The sequence below is a fragment of the Blennius ocellaris genome (assembly GCF_963422515.1).
Source record: "Blennius ocellaris genome assembly, chromosome: 7".
Lineage (NCBI taxonomy): Eukaryota > Metazoa > Chordata > Actinopteri > Blenniiformes > Blenniidae > Blennius > Blennius ocellaris.
Window position 1 is genome coordinate 11,382,630 of NC_137656.1, and position 13,979 is coordinate 11,396,608.

A 13,979-nucleotide genomic window follows, 5' to 3' on the forward strand; every position below is an offset into this window, starting at 1 on the left:
TGAAGTCGCAACTGTCATTTTCATACACGTACAGTTTTAGAATAAGACGATGATTACTGCAATTTGGATGCATTAAGCCGAGCAGAATGCTGGTGGAGGGGAGAGTGGCTCTATTTTTTTTTGGAATTTATTTTTAGCAAAACGATGGAAGTGTGTGTGTGTGTGTGTGTGTGTGTGTGTGTGTGTGTGTGTGTGTGTGTGTGTGTGTGTGTGTGTGTGTGTGTGTCGTGCGTGCGTGCGTGCGTGCGTGCGTGCGTGCGTGCGTGCGTGCGTGCGTGTGTGTGTGTGTATGTGAGATAGAGAGAGAGAGAGAGAGAGAGTGAGAAACCATGCTGCTTACACAAACTGTCCAACAAGTAAGATGCACCACATCAGGAAAACCACATAAACCATGAGAACTTGTTGTCAGGGCAGGTATGCAGGGAACAAGAGTGTGTAATCCTCTGTTATTACTCTGTGATCCTAATGTAGCCAATGGAGGTAGAAAACTGCTGAGTGGTGCTGCCTGTATGCATGAACATGGAGTTTTGTGGCTCATCTGAACGTATAAAAACATGAATGAGCAGAGTTGATAAACTAATTCTATGGGGATGCAAGATGAGCAAAGAAAAGTGCATTGTGGGAGTTAGTTTGAGTTTGCACTTTGCAGTCAGGGTGTGTTGCATTCACTGTTGGAACTTGTCTGGATAGCAGGATTTTCAAGGTTTGTTTATTTAGACTGCAGACTGTGAAACATTAGCACACATCCCTTCGTAATGGTGGATGGGGGCTTGGTGGGGGAGGGTCTCATGTCGTGTTTTTCAAAGGGTGAATGAATACCAGACCTCCAGCTGCTTATTGTCCCAGAAGGGGCCCTGCTGAGATTTTCTGTCATGCAGGAGAAGCTATTTACTGACAGCTTACAGACACATGTGGTCTGTAACATTTTGAGAATAGCTGAAGCATACCATGCAGCTAATAAGTTGTATATAGAACCACTGGGACAAATATTTTAAAAATACTGTGTACATAACAGCAAAGAGAAGGTCAGATGTGTCAGAATGTGGAGTCAAATGTCAAAAATTGGATTTCAGCAAGTTCTGATACTAAACAGTGGCAGTGTATGTTAGAGAAAAACAACTATTAGGATACATTTAAATTGTCATGTGAAAAAAAGCAGCTGTAACAACGTCAGAGATTGGCTTGATGCACAAAAAGCCACATAATATTAATTTGTTGTTCTTATTGTTATAACTTGCCTCAGGTTTTTTCAAGTCTAGCTCGTTCGGTGGTGAAGAAGTGAATATGAAGTCACTTTAAATATAATAATCTTACTGGAGCCAGAGATCAGGCATCAATGAACTTTGAACTTAAAACATGAGATAGAACAATTAGCATAAAACAAATAGATGCACTGTGGAAAAAAACGATATAGCTGCCTGTTAATATGATGAAATAGACTGTATAAACCCTGTAACTGAATGAAATATGTCCTTTTTTATCTTCTACTTGTTCTCTTTTCACATATACAACCATATTTCTGCTTCACGCTTTCCTCTTTTCATTTAAGATAAGTTACTCATTTGTATTCTATGGCAACAGCCAAGATTAAGGCAGATCTAGGAAAAAAAAAACATAATTTGCATGATGCATTGGCTGATTAAGCTAAGCGTCCCTCTTAATTGTGTTGTTTTGCACATGGTGGGGCTTTCATGCTGATACTCACTCATCCCATGCAATCTTACCAATTCAGTTCAATTTCCTCCCCTCTTCACTGCATCCATCAGACCTACCTCTTGCTGTTATGTATATGGCAGGTTAAGGTCATTGGAGTACTGAATGAATAGTGAATTATTTGTGAGTCACTTTGAGTTTATCAGCAGGTCTATATTAACCAGGAGCACGGTGATCTGTCCTCACATTTGCTGTTGTTGTTTTTTTTCTCTCTGTGCATGTGCGCGCATGTGTGTGTGTGTGTGAATGTGTGTGTGTGTGTGTGTGTGTGTGTGTGTGTGTGTGTGTGTGTGTGTGTGTGTGTGTGTGTGTGTGTATGTGTAGGCACATGTTGAAGTGTCCTCCCTGTAGCCAGCTCTTCTCTTTTATCCTAATCCAATAGGCAGCAAGGCACTGACATAATTGTAGATGGTCACACTTCGATGTGAAACTGCACTAAACCCATTACAAGTGACTTGAGGGGGATGACACAAAGGGCACTCTTACATTATGTGTCAAATAAAATCAGACAGCCAAATACAAAGTACAAGGCTATTGTAAAGCATGCGAGTGCACAAAAACCAATTACAAGAATACGGTTGTGACTTATGTTGCCTGGAGCAGCTCAGTTAGGTGCAGGTGAAACTGCAAAATCAAACCATGAGACAATCATCAAACGTAGCATCAGCTGGGGGGAACTTGAAACGCCTCGTGGGATGGTCAAACATAAGCTACAGCTGAAATGGCCCCTCATGGGATGAGCTATAACACATCATACAGCGTTGTTGGTGTTGTAATCCAAGTATTGACAACACAACAAAGGGTAGAACAAATGACAAAGGATCAATTTATATTATGTGTTATCGTCCAGCAAAATCAAAATGTCTCCGATGAAATCATCTTCAGTTTATTTGCATTAAAGCATTATTATCAACATAATATTGAAGAAAATAATAAAATAATTCAGACACAAATTCAACAGCTAAAGATAATAAAGCTGAATGTGCAATTCCACATCCTGAAGCAAGCAACATGTACACATCATCAGTCTGATTCAGCCTGTTTTTCTCTGAAGACTCCTTTTAATGAAAGTAGTGAGGTTTGGATGTCTCACACACTGAAAAGAAGATTTGTGTTTTGCATTAGCATTTACATGGCTGTGTCCAAAATGCAGCATTTCATATATTTTTGAATAAATGGCACAACATGGTGAGCATTTTTCTGACCACTTTATACAGCACTTAGGGTATCTCGCATGCATGAAGAAATAACAAGCCCAGCATATAATTACAAACCCGCACATCACTATCCCACTATCAACTGAGCAGAAAATAACAAGAGACCTTCAAGAGACAAAGAAGCAATGACAATAGTCTATAATAGCATCAAGAAAAACAGTGCTGAGGAAAGCATCCATTTTTTTTCTTTAATGACTTTTTTTTTTTTTTTTTTTTGCTGAGAAAGCAAAATGGTCCACAATGTATATTGATTAAGGAGTAACACATGAGTTACTGGTTTGGACAAAGCCATTTGTATGTGCCTAGAGGCCCTGTGCCCCGGTTGACACTCCTCAATCAGTAACATTGGATAGATTAGTTGACTGTGCACGTTATGCTTACATTCAATAAGAATTGTATACTTCATTGTAGATTAAGCAAATAAAATTGTTACACTTGTTGTCTCCAAATATGGTAAAAGTAGCTTAGTACCTTATTGTTTGCTTATGAATTAGCTGGATTAGCTCTCTGTGTCTTCTGGCTGTACAAATGCACAAAACGTATTGACTTTAACCTAAAATAAAAAAAATCTATCTGAGCAAACTAAAGTATTTATTTGTGCCCCCAAGCTTAACCTGAAGCATTAAGGGTAAGGATCAATTAATTCTTACTATGTAATAAGACTTTTCACTTGGAAACGTACAACTAATTGGATACCCTAATGAATTCATCCAGTTCCACTTAATTTCATGGTCATTAGAGTGACTTCCAAGACTGCGTTAGGATGCTGTGAAAGTCATGAAGAAAAACAGTATTTCATTTGCAAGTGGCTGTTAAAGTATTCACCATACAGCTCATCAACCATGGATATGATACTCCTGTTAGTCCAATGGGCCTCATGCAGCCCAATTCGGCATTGAGTGGGTCACATCAGTAAAATCAATTAAAAACATTATAATTACATTTGCTCCAGTGCATTTAAGATGTTCACTTGAAAGCTGCATGTGTTGTACATTTCCAGAGGCATTTGTTATGTGGGTCAGATGAATTGTTCTGCTGTTACACTTGGTGGTACAGAAGTCCTTATGATTTCAGGACAAAGGAAGTAATTTACTGCACGCCCCCACACTGCTCCAATCAGGGTCCTCTGTAAACAACACACCAATACAAGGGCATGCAGGTCATTTATTACATCCAAACTGTTTGCCAATATTTTTTCTCTCTGCTTGCTAATTAAAGTCACAGGTAAGCAAAACAAACCTTAGTATTAGACAATTTTACATATGGCTTCAGGCAATACAGATTTATTTATATCGCAACATTAAGACACAAGGCAGTTCAAAGTGCTTCAGAAAACCTTAGAAATAGATTCAAATGAAAAGAACATGAAAAGAGTAAACAAAGTTATTTTAACAGAGCAAACTGATCAATAGTATAAAGTACCTGTGAGCCTTGTTAAATATATTTCCATTCCACTTTATTCGTCTGCATTGGTCATAAGTCATCATTTGTATTGTTTATTTTGTATGAGAGGAGCGCCAGTGTCTCATCAAGTGTTTTTATGTGCAGTGCACTGGAAGTAGCTGGAAAAAGCCAAGCCATAACTTGTGGACCTTGTAAACCAGAGGGGGACGAGGATATAAAAATACAAGGACGGCTCAGCTCAATACAGACGGGCCAATTCCATTTCTTTGCCATAGCGTCACAAATCATGTCAACAGGGCATCGATGCATTAGCAGGAAGAAAAAGACGTGGGACCGGGGGAGTACAGACACATCCTCCGTCAACACCTTTATCAGGGCATTCGTCTGCGTTTGCCTGTTTATAGCACAGCGTGTTAAATACTACAAACGACACTAAAGTTATAACTGTTTCTTTTGGTTTTTGTACTGATTCCTGTACCAGGTCCGAGAGCAGGGGGTTGTCACATACAATCTGGAGCCACATGTGGTTCTTTAACCCTTCTAATGTGGCTTCCATCAGCTTTCAAAAAGTGACATGTACATCACCATTTTTTTAAGATCTTTTTTTTTCAAGAAATTTTCATTTGATTTTCATTTTTAACAGGCATCTTAACTTGCAGTTCATGGTGTCAGGTATGATGTTTAAATTATACCGAAATAAACTAAAATATGTGTCACATTGTGGCCTGCATGGTGTCTTTTGCTTCATATGATAAATGTTAGTTTCAACTAAAAACATGTTTATGGAAGATAAAGTATCATTCAATATGAACAGAATAATAATTATTCATTGCCATCATTTCTGGTTTATGCGGACATGTGTGAGGAGAAATTACCAAGTTATATTAAAATAATTTAAAAATTAAATACATGTTTTAAAAATGCTAAATGTGTTATTTCTTTGAAAGAAAAAAAAGGTAAAAAAAAAAGAAAAAAGAAGTGGAATGGGCTTCCAGGTCTTTGAAACAATGTAACAATGTAATCTAAAACTCAAAATGCTCGAAGGTCTCCCCATAAGTTAATGTACCTGTTGGTACGAGGTTATACATCTTTGTTTTGTGTTTTATTTGTTCTTTTGTTCTACCCATTTGCCTATGAGTCTTTGATTTGTTGTTTCTTATACAAAAAGAAAAGCAACTTTTTATATTATAAAATCATTGTAGGCTATTAAAATTTAAAAGCTGTAATATCTTCAATTTCCAGTTTAAATACATTTTGTGGCTCAAAATGTATTAAATTTACTGGAAAGTGGCATGAATGCAAACCCAGATATGGGGTGTTGACCTCGCTTAACATCATAATTTGCAGGTGTGCAAAAATTGGTCCTTGTAATTAGAGGGTTTGCAAAGAAAGTATTACTGCAGCTGCCTCACGCTTTAATAAGGACATTGATTTTGTCTGCGGTGATGGATGCTCTTGATGTACATCGATTAGAAGTTAAATCCTGCAAAAGAAAAACAAAACAAAAGAAAAACAAAAACTTCAAAGTTGACATACGGCACAAAAGTGCAGCTTTGGGCAGGCTGGATGTGTTTTGCGCTCACGTGTCAAGGCGGAGCGTCCCTTCCTGCACTGTGGGCTGTGGGGGCGAGGTGGGGGGCAACCTCACCCCCCTGCAACCCCTCCCCCCCAACAGATGAACCTCTGGGCGAGCCTCTCATGACGTCACTTCTCCAATGGACTCTCCACATGAGCAGGCTGCAGTTCTCCCAGCCACCACAGCCCGCTGCAAGGATCCAATCTCAGTCATTTACATAGTGAAACGTGGAGTTTTTTGAGAGGTCTGGAAGCTTTGGACACTTTCAAGTGATAAAAAAAAACAAAAAAAAACATATTGAAGATGCATTTATTTTATTTCTCCTCCCTACACTATGTTCAACCTGTTTGACAACCCATAAAAACTTAATTCAACCGAGGATACATTTCAAACAACACAAGATGAAGTGATCCTTTATTTTAGTGTGGCACGTTTTTAACCTACTTGCTATTAATACTGATACCGGGCTTAAGATAATAATCAGGATTGTTAAAAATTCAATTTAAATAAATCAGTTTTTTCAACTGTAGTATTAATTACTTTTTAATCACTTCCTTTTGCATGGTCAATAGCAGGCATTCAGCTCAGCCTCTCTGTAAGTATACTGAATATCTATGATTAAATCCTCTTTTCCAGGTACACCCAGACAATGGTCTATGTATATTACTGGGAGTTGTCTATTAGAATAATTAACTTTTTGACTACAAAAACGCAATAGGTTAGACATGCAATCAAATTTTCAACAAACGTGATTTCAGCAGCAGCAAAGTAGATTATATGATGTTCATTGTAATCAATTATGAGGAAATTACAAGTTCATTTGACAGAAATACTAAGACTGCTTCGTTACAGTAATGTAATTCATTACTTCCAGCTCTGGTTACAACAGTAAGTGGACTGCAACCAGTAATGTGACAGATGATTGCAAGGAAAAGCTTATATGCACTGATATATTGTAATAAAGTTTGATTGGGTGATTGATTGGTTGATTGCTTTTTGTTTAATCTATAACTGAAAGTAAATATAGTACGGGAAAATGTCTAAAATCATTACAAATATATATGTTGATTAAAAAACAGTAATACAACACAAAGTATAGTGAAGAATATTCCATGATGCACTCATATCTACATACCCAAGTCTAAATTCCTTTAAGATGTTTAAGTTGCTGAAACGTACATTCAGAGAGTATGCATACACGACTAATAGTATACACATGACAAGGTTATCTATTAATTTATGTAGTGGCAACTTGCCCAGGTGAAATTTGGTGAGTTTGAGGGAGAGGGCTTCGATGGCATATAGGGCTTGGACTCTTTTGCCAGACACAAAAAGTGGAATCCAGAGTTTGTATGCTGCAGCAAGGTGTAAATAGTAACTGTTGTGAGAGATCGTGGCAGCTCTCAGCCCCTCTGATGGGTTTCTTTCTCCTGTGTCTGTCCCCCTTGGTCTCCTGAGCAGAGTGGATAGTTGGCGGATGAGGGCGCTTCTCCGCCATGTGAACGCTTACTCTCTCACACACGCACACACACACTTTGTCCGTTTCTGCGGCGTAAAGGGTGTATCTTCCCTCCAAGTCGACCAGATGATGAGCTGAGCTGCAAATAAGAGATATTCATTAAAAAAAAAAAATAAAGAAAGAAAACCTGCAGGAGGAAAATACGCACCAGATCGCGAGTGTTGGTGCGGGGATCGTCTCGGCCGGAGACTCGCTCGGAGCGGGCTGCAGAGAGCCAGCAGGACCCCCGCCTGTTGATGTTGACCACCAGATGACCAACTTTTGAAAAGTCGATCTCCACGGTCGTTGATTGCAGCTTTCCAGATCCGAAACGCGTAACAAGTAAGTTTCGTTTATGCTTTTTGAGCAGTTCCAGCTGTGTGTTTGTCCAAAATCTGTACGCACGACTCGGAATCTTGAAACTACAATTCCCCCCTTTTTTCCTAACCCCCACCCTCCTCCGCATCGGGCAACTCTGCAAATATTACTTGTCTGAAACATTTAATGCGATCGGACTTGTGCTTTACACACTGTTCAAAAAGACGCGCAGGCGAGGTTAAGTCTTTAAATTTCTCTACAACTTGGCTTGGATCGACCAAAGTCGGACGGTCTGGAGGGGATGAAGTGACAGCCGGGGTCGGATTTGACGGCTTTGGAGTCTCAGCAGTCACCCGAGAAGTTGTCTCCCCGGGTATTTAACGCACGTTATACTGACGAGCTCTGACAGAAAACTACAACCTGGTTAAAACGAGGTGGAACTGCTCCGTTGTTGAAGAAGGTCATCGTGAAGGCGACTCCTTCATGATGACAGTCTTGCTACTGAGTGATTGTTCCAGTTAACCACACATGTATGTGGGTCTCCGGGTCGTTATTGTGTCAAGCAGCAGCCAAACCATAGTAAATGTTTCAGACAAGTCAAGGATATTTACAGTTGGGTGCCACATGTTGCTGTTTAAAACGAATACTTCTTCCCAATCTTTCTTCAGATTACTGAACAAACACGACATAAAGCCCGAATATACAACCCATATATTAAGGTAGATATTTATTGTCTTTAAAGGTATATACAGCTCAAAGTTACACAGTTCTATTAAACTACTAGTATAGTCTTATTTGATAGATAGATAGATAGATAGATAGATAGATAGATAGATTATCCAATGTTGACCAATATAGACTGAATACAATTTTAAATACCACCGAGGTTAGGTAAATCATTCCTAATATGGAAAAGTGTTTACTGCCAGCACAAACTAAAAAAAAAAAAAAAAGTCAAAATTCTGCTAACTCTTTGAGCATTTGGGATATTTTAAAGCTTCCAGGTTTCCTCCTCGGTTTGTTTGCTCTTTATAAGTAAACATTTAATTTGTACTAACTGGTTGTACTAACTGCCTCAACTGTGTTACTGTTAATTAGGGAGCACAGTGACTACAGTGTTGTGATGCACTGCAGAGATCCTGGAGGGACAGAGTCCTGCATGTGTTTAATGTGTTCCTGTATCAACTCAAATGAATGTGTCATCATGAAGCTCTGCAGAAAGCCTGAAAAATGACTCAGTGCAATCATGCAGGACTTGCATGAGGACACAGCACTGGTGCACACAATCCAAGGCCTTTTTTCAGCTCTGATCTTTAGAGTTTGGTGGCTTGTTTGTTTTGCAAAGTAGCCATTTACTTTACAGGAAAAAAAGTGTTTTTCCCCCCTTTGGTCTTGCTTATCTCACTCTTTTGTCTATATGAAATGTTTCTCTCAATGTCTTCTGTATGCGATGGCTCTTTCAAATGAATTATAGAAATCATCAGCAACTTCTCACCTTACTGAAATTATGGAAATTATCAACACCCTTTTGTTTAAAATTACGCGGTTCAACATTTAATCTGAAAACAGCTATGTTTAATGAGATTTATTGTTGAATCAGTCGCTCAGAACGAGTCCAGAGGAAAACGTGATGACCGACATATAATGGCCACAGTTGTACAGTTACTCTGACAAGGCAGCTGAAGAGAAATTTTAATGGATGAGGCGAGGAGTTTTCAGAGACATTAGTTCCATCAGTTTCTGTCTCATTAGTGCTGCACTCAACGTATACCATTAAGTACATCTTTATTTTTCGGTACACTTTGATAACTAAACAACACTCTGTGAACATTTTTGGGATTTTACACACTTACAAGTGCAGCTTGTCTTCATAGACGATTAGAAGCATGTGGCATGTCAGACTTTCAGAGAGAAACAGCATATTTTCGGTAAATAAGACGAGAATGATATCCATCTATTCCTAGTCTGAATCTAAATCATATTGCTATTAGTCATGACCATTGGCTGGATTGGACTTCCGGTGGCCACCATGTCATTGTCATCACGGGGAAATACTACTCTATAAAAGACAACTAATACCCGGATGTATATTACTCAAAACAGTAAATGTTGACAATCCGAACATCAAATGGCTCCTTCTGTTTGATCAGATTATTTGAAGAGCTGGTTCTGACAAAAGTAGTTAAGAAAAACAACTGTTACTATGTTATAAAAGTGAAAACATTTGCTTTGTGGTCCTTTCCTTCAGAGCTATTGGTTGTGCACCCTTGCATGTCTGTACATGCACAAACACAGTTTGGAATTCTGCAAAGCAGACATTTTCCACAAAGATCGATTTTTTAGATCTCTGTCACACATGTGTTTATTGGCCTCTGCTGGACTCTGTCTTTTGCGAGAAGTATTCTGCTCTGATAAATACAGATTTTCTGCATATACACACACACGTGAGCACGCCCATGCAAACACCGAGTTGTCTCTTCTTTAGATTTACACACACTGCCATGCATGCACGTATAAGTGGGGCTTGCAGATGTGTGACCTGATCTGCTCCAGGCTGCTCTCATGCAAGTGTGCTGACTCTGAGTTTTCCACACTCGCTGAAATAAGAGAGGAGGCATTAGAGCCATCCAGTAGCCATATCTGAAGGGCTGATAGCGCTCATAAACACACATGCACACATGTTTAAATTCAAGTGTACTGTGCCCCCACCGAAAGAACACACCCGCGCATGCACACACACACACACACACACACACACACACACACACACACACACACACACACACACACACACACACACACACACACACACACACACACGCATTTATGCACAAAGGGCATTCAAACTGAAGGAAAATTCAGTTTCTCACTATGTCAGAGTTTTGTTTCACTGTGACAAACCTAATTTTTGCAAAGACATTCCTTCTTGTTTTTACAAGCTGGTACAACGGGTTCCCATGATGACATATATGGATGTCTTTCTTTAAGGTCTCACAGGGTTCGTACATTGTTGTTAATGTGTCACCTCCAATGACCTACTACACATTGGCCTCTTTACAGGACTCTTTTATGATGGGTTGATAGTAACAGTTTTTAATCTTTAACTTGTCGACATGTTCAGTGCTCGTGTTAAGTCGGACAGGTTGGTGTCACTTTCCATAAGGCAACAGCTCAAGTATCCTTTTGACGAGTTTACCCATAAAAGCTGCTTTAAGGAGTCACACTCACATCCATTGAGGTTTAAACGCCTTGATTATAGTTTATTGCCTTTGGGTACATTTTTACCTCATTGTCCTTGAGAAATAGTAGAGATATAGTTATATAGTGTTGTGAAGTAATTTATTTAGTGCGTCAAATAAGTTGACAACATTGGGATGGATAGGTTCATACCATTTTTCTTCTTTCTTTATACAGAGCAGCATAAGAGCTGGGATTTTAGTAAAAGCTTTGAGTTTCATGGTATTTGTTGTGATTGAGACTCCAATATATTTAAAGAAAGGGATGAAAGAAAGGAATTAACGACTATGAAGAATGACTAATAGCAAGAAAGAAGTAAGCAAGCCAACTCAACCCCCTCATGTTTTTATTTGGGGTTGTATGTTACTGTTGGTCTCGAGATGTGAATGAGACTACATATAGCTGCAGCTTTACTCCATAAGCTCAGAAGTTACTGGAAAACTTTACAAACGCAGAAAAAAAGTGCATAGAAAAAATAGAAAAAGTCCCAGTGTAAACAGCATAGGCTTTGTCCGCTAAAAATGATTTGAATCATATTTGATGGTTGACTATGACTAATAAAGGCATAATGTTTAACACATTTGTCCTCCTAAAACCGAGATCTTACAGACGACATTATGGTTTCTGTTCTATTCATGAGAAAGCAGACATACTGTACATTTGTTTATTGTATGATATGTTGGTATCCATCCATACATCCATCCATCCAAAACAAAAACAAACAATCACAGACACCTCATAGCAAACTGAATCAAGACATAAGATTAAGTCCAGTTGCTTTGAGATGCTTCCTACCTGCATAAATGAGAATAATGCAAAGACACATTCACACTCACTGGTAATTTATAGCTATAAGCTGACCTCCATATATGAGAGTACTAGCCACAACAAGGTAAATAAGTAGACTTAATAGTTTAGTTTAACTGAGCAGTGTCCACTTATTGTGCAAAGAGAAGGTATGTATAATGTCTGATCAATGCAGGCCACACAGTCCTGTCATTTTGGATGTTGCACAACTGAATAAACCTCGGCTTGGATGCATCCTTTCTTTCTGCTCTCAAGAGTTACTAACAGAAGTGACCTCTCACCTCGAAACTCTGTTTCCTCTCGCTTCACCCTCACACCGCCAACCAATCGATTGCTAACTTCCTCCTCCTCCCTTCTTAACTGTTTTTGAACAAACACTGATGAATAAAACAGGTTTGAGGAAACGCAGGACAGGCATGGTGTTGGCAGTGGGGTGCCAACTCAAGATGTGTGTGTGTGTGTGTGTGTGTGTGTGTGTGTGTGTGTGTGTGTGTGTGTGTGTGTGTGTGTGTGTGTGTGTGTGTGTGAGTGTGTGTGGGGGGGGGGGGGGGGGTGTTTTAGGGCAGAGGTAGTGAGAGGAGGGTTGACCACACAAGCTTGGACTAAATGTTTACCAAGGGACCCCAGAAGGCTCAAGCTGAGCCTCCCTCTTTTCCAATTGGCTTAGACAAGCTCTTCCTGCAACTCAGACGTCCTGTAATTGGTCAAGAGAGGGAAAAGAAATAAGGGACAGACATGCAAGAGATGGAGATGAAGAGTTCGCCTTGCCAGGGCTTTCACAGACGCTTTCACATGAAAAATGGGTGGGACTAATGCTAGGATTAACATGAGGCCACATGGTGGACTTAACTGGCTGTTTGGACCTCGTATACTTTTCCTTCACTGATCAGACTACAAAAGATAAGCTAAGACGGTGGGAAAATGGTGTAACGAACTTATCTTCTCATTGAATAAGTACTACATGTTTGAGATATAACCAGAACAGACATTTCTTAATTAATGGATGTTGTAAAGATTGCTGGCAGCGAAGAAAGTGGAAGGAGTCTGAGGTGATTTGATGAGAAAAGCAAGTGTGGAAAATTGTACAAGCAGCATTTTAGTGAGACCAGATGACCCTGCTGCTTGACAGCTCTCTGCCATGAATTCTTGTATTGTATAACTTGGCTTTGTATGGCCCCTGGACAGTTGGAATTCATACACACACACACACACACACACACACACACACACACACACACACACACACACACACACACACACACACACACACACACACACACACACACACACACACACACACACACACACACACACACACACACACACACGCACACACTTATACTAAAGGACAATTTCAGTTGCTCACTACATCGGGGAGTTTTGTTTCACAGACAAACCAAAATTTTGCAAACGTGTTCTTTGATGTACTTACATGCTGGTGCTTCAGTTCTCACTTTTCTGTGATTTTTTTTTTTTTTTAAGTTAACTGCGTAGGCTATGTTTAATTGGCACTGTGGCACAGAGACTGCTAATGGCTTCACACAGCCCTTTTACCTGTCATCAGTTCTTGATGTTCTCTGTCTGAACTTTTACCTTTCAAGAGGCTGAGTTTTATAAGATTAACTTGTCAGGCTTCAAGTTATTCTCCTGGCTCGACCACAGAAGCTGAACAATCAGGTAGTACAGGCATGATTTAGCTGTGATCACATTGGAGTCCATCCCCTGATCAAATAGTTACTCATTACTAATTAAAATGCTTTTTGCACACATTTTCCCAATTAAGATGACAAGAATTATTCTCTGAGCTGAAAACTCTTCTGTTCAGTTGTTTTCTAACACATCATGTGGATAATTACAGTAATTAGACCAGTTGAGTTTACCCCACGATATACAGTGAAACACACAAGTTACTCAGTCACCTGCCAAGTTCGTGAAAGTGTCGTGCCTGCGTTTTTCTAAACTGCTTCCAAAGTCGACTTTACAGCTTGCTCTGTTTAACAAACCATCTGGCATCTCAGGTTATCCAACCTTGTTCAAAATGTGGCTGAGGTGCCCACATCATTGGTTGCTCAGTAATTCTCAGTGTAAACATGAAAATAGATATGTCCTCAAATTGTTTTACTCAACCTCAAAACCTGTAGACCACAAGACTAAGAAAAGAAGGACCGGAGAAATCCTCAGTGTTGTAACATGCTGGAGAGCCTCAGTC

The 13,979-nt window shown here is 39.5% G+C and overlaps 1 protein-coding gene across 1 annotated transcript in view; it reads left to right on the top strand.

Moving 5' to 3' along the window:
- Positions 1-7,506: 7,506 nt before the first annotated feature.
- The window catches only part of ghra (growth hormone receptor a), a 31,530-nt gene continuing 25,057 nt past the window's right edge, over positions 7,507-13,979 (top strand). The window contains exon 1 of the mRNA XM_080499129.1: positions 7,507-7,750. The gene's annotated coding sequence lies outside the window, so the exon portion shown is untranslated. The remainder of the gene's footprint in view (positions 7,751-13,979) is intronic.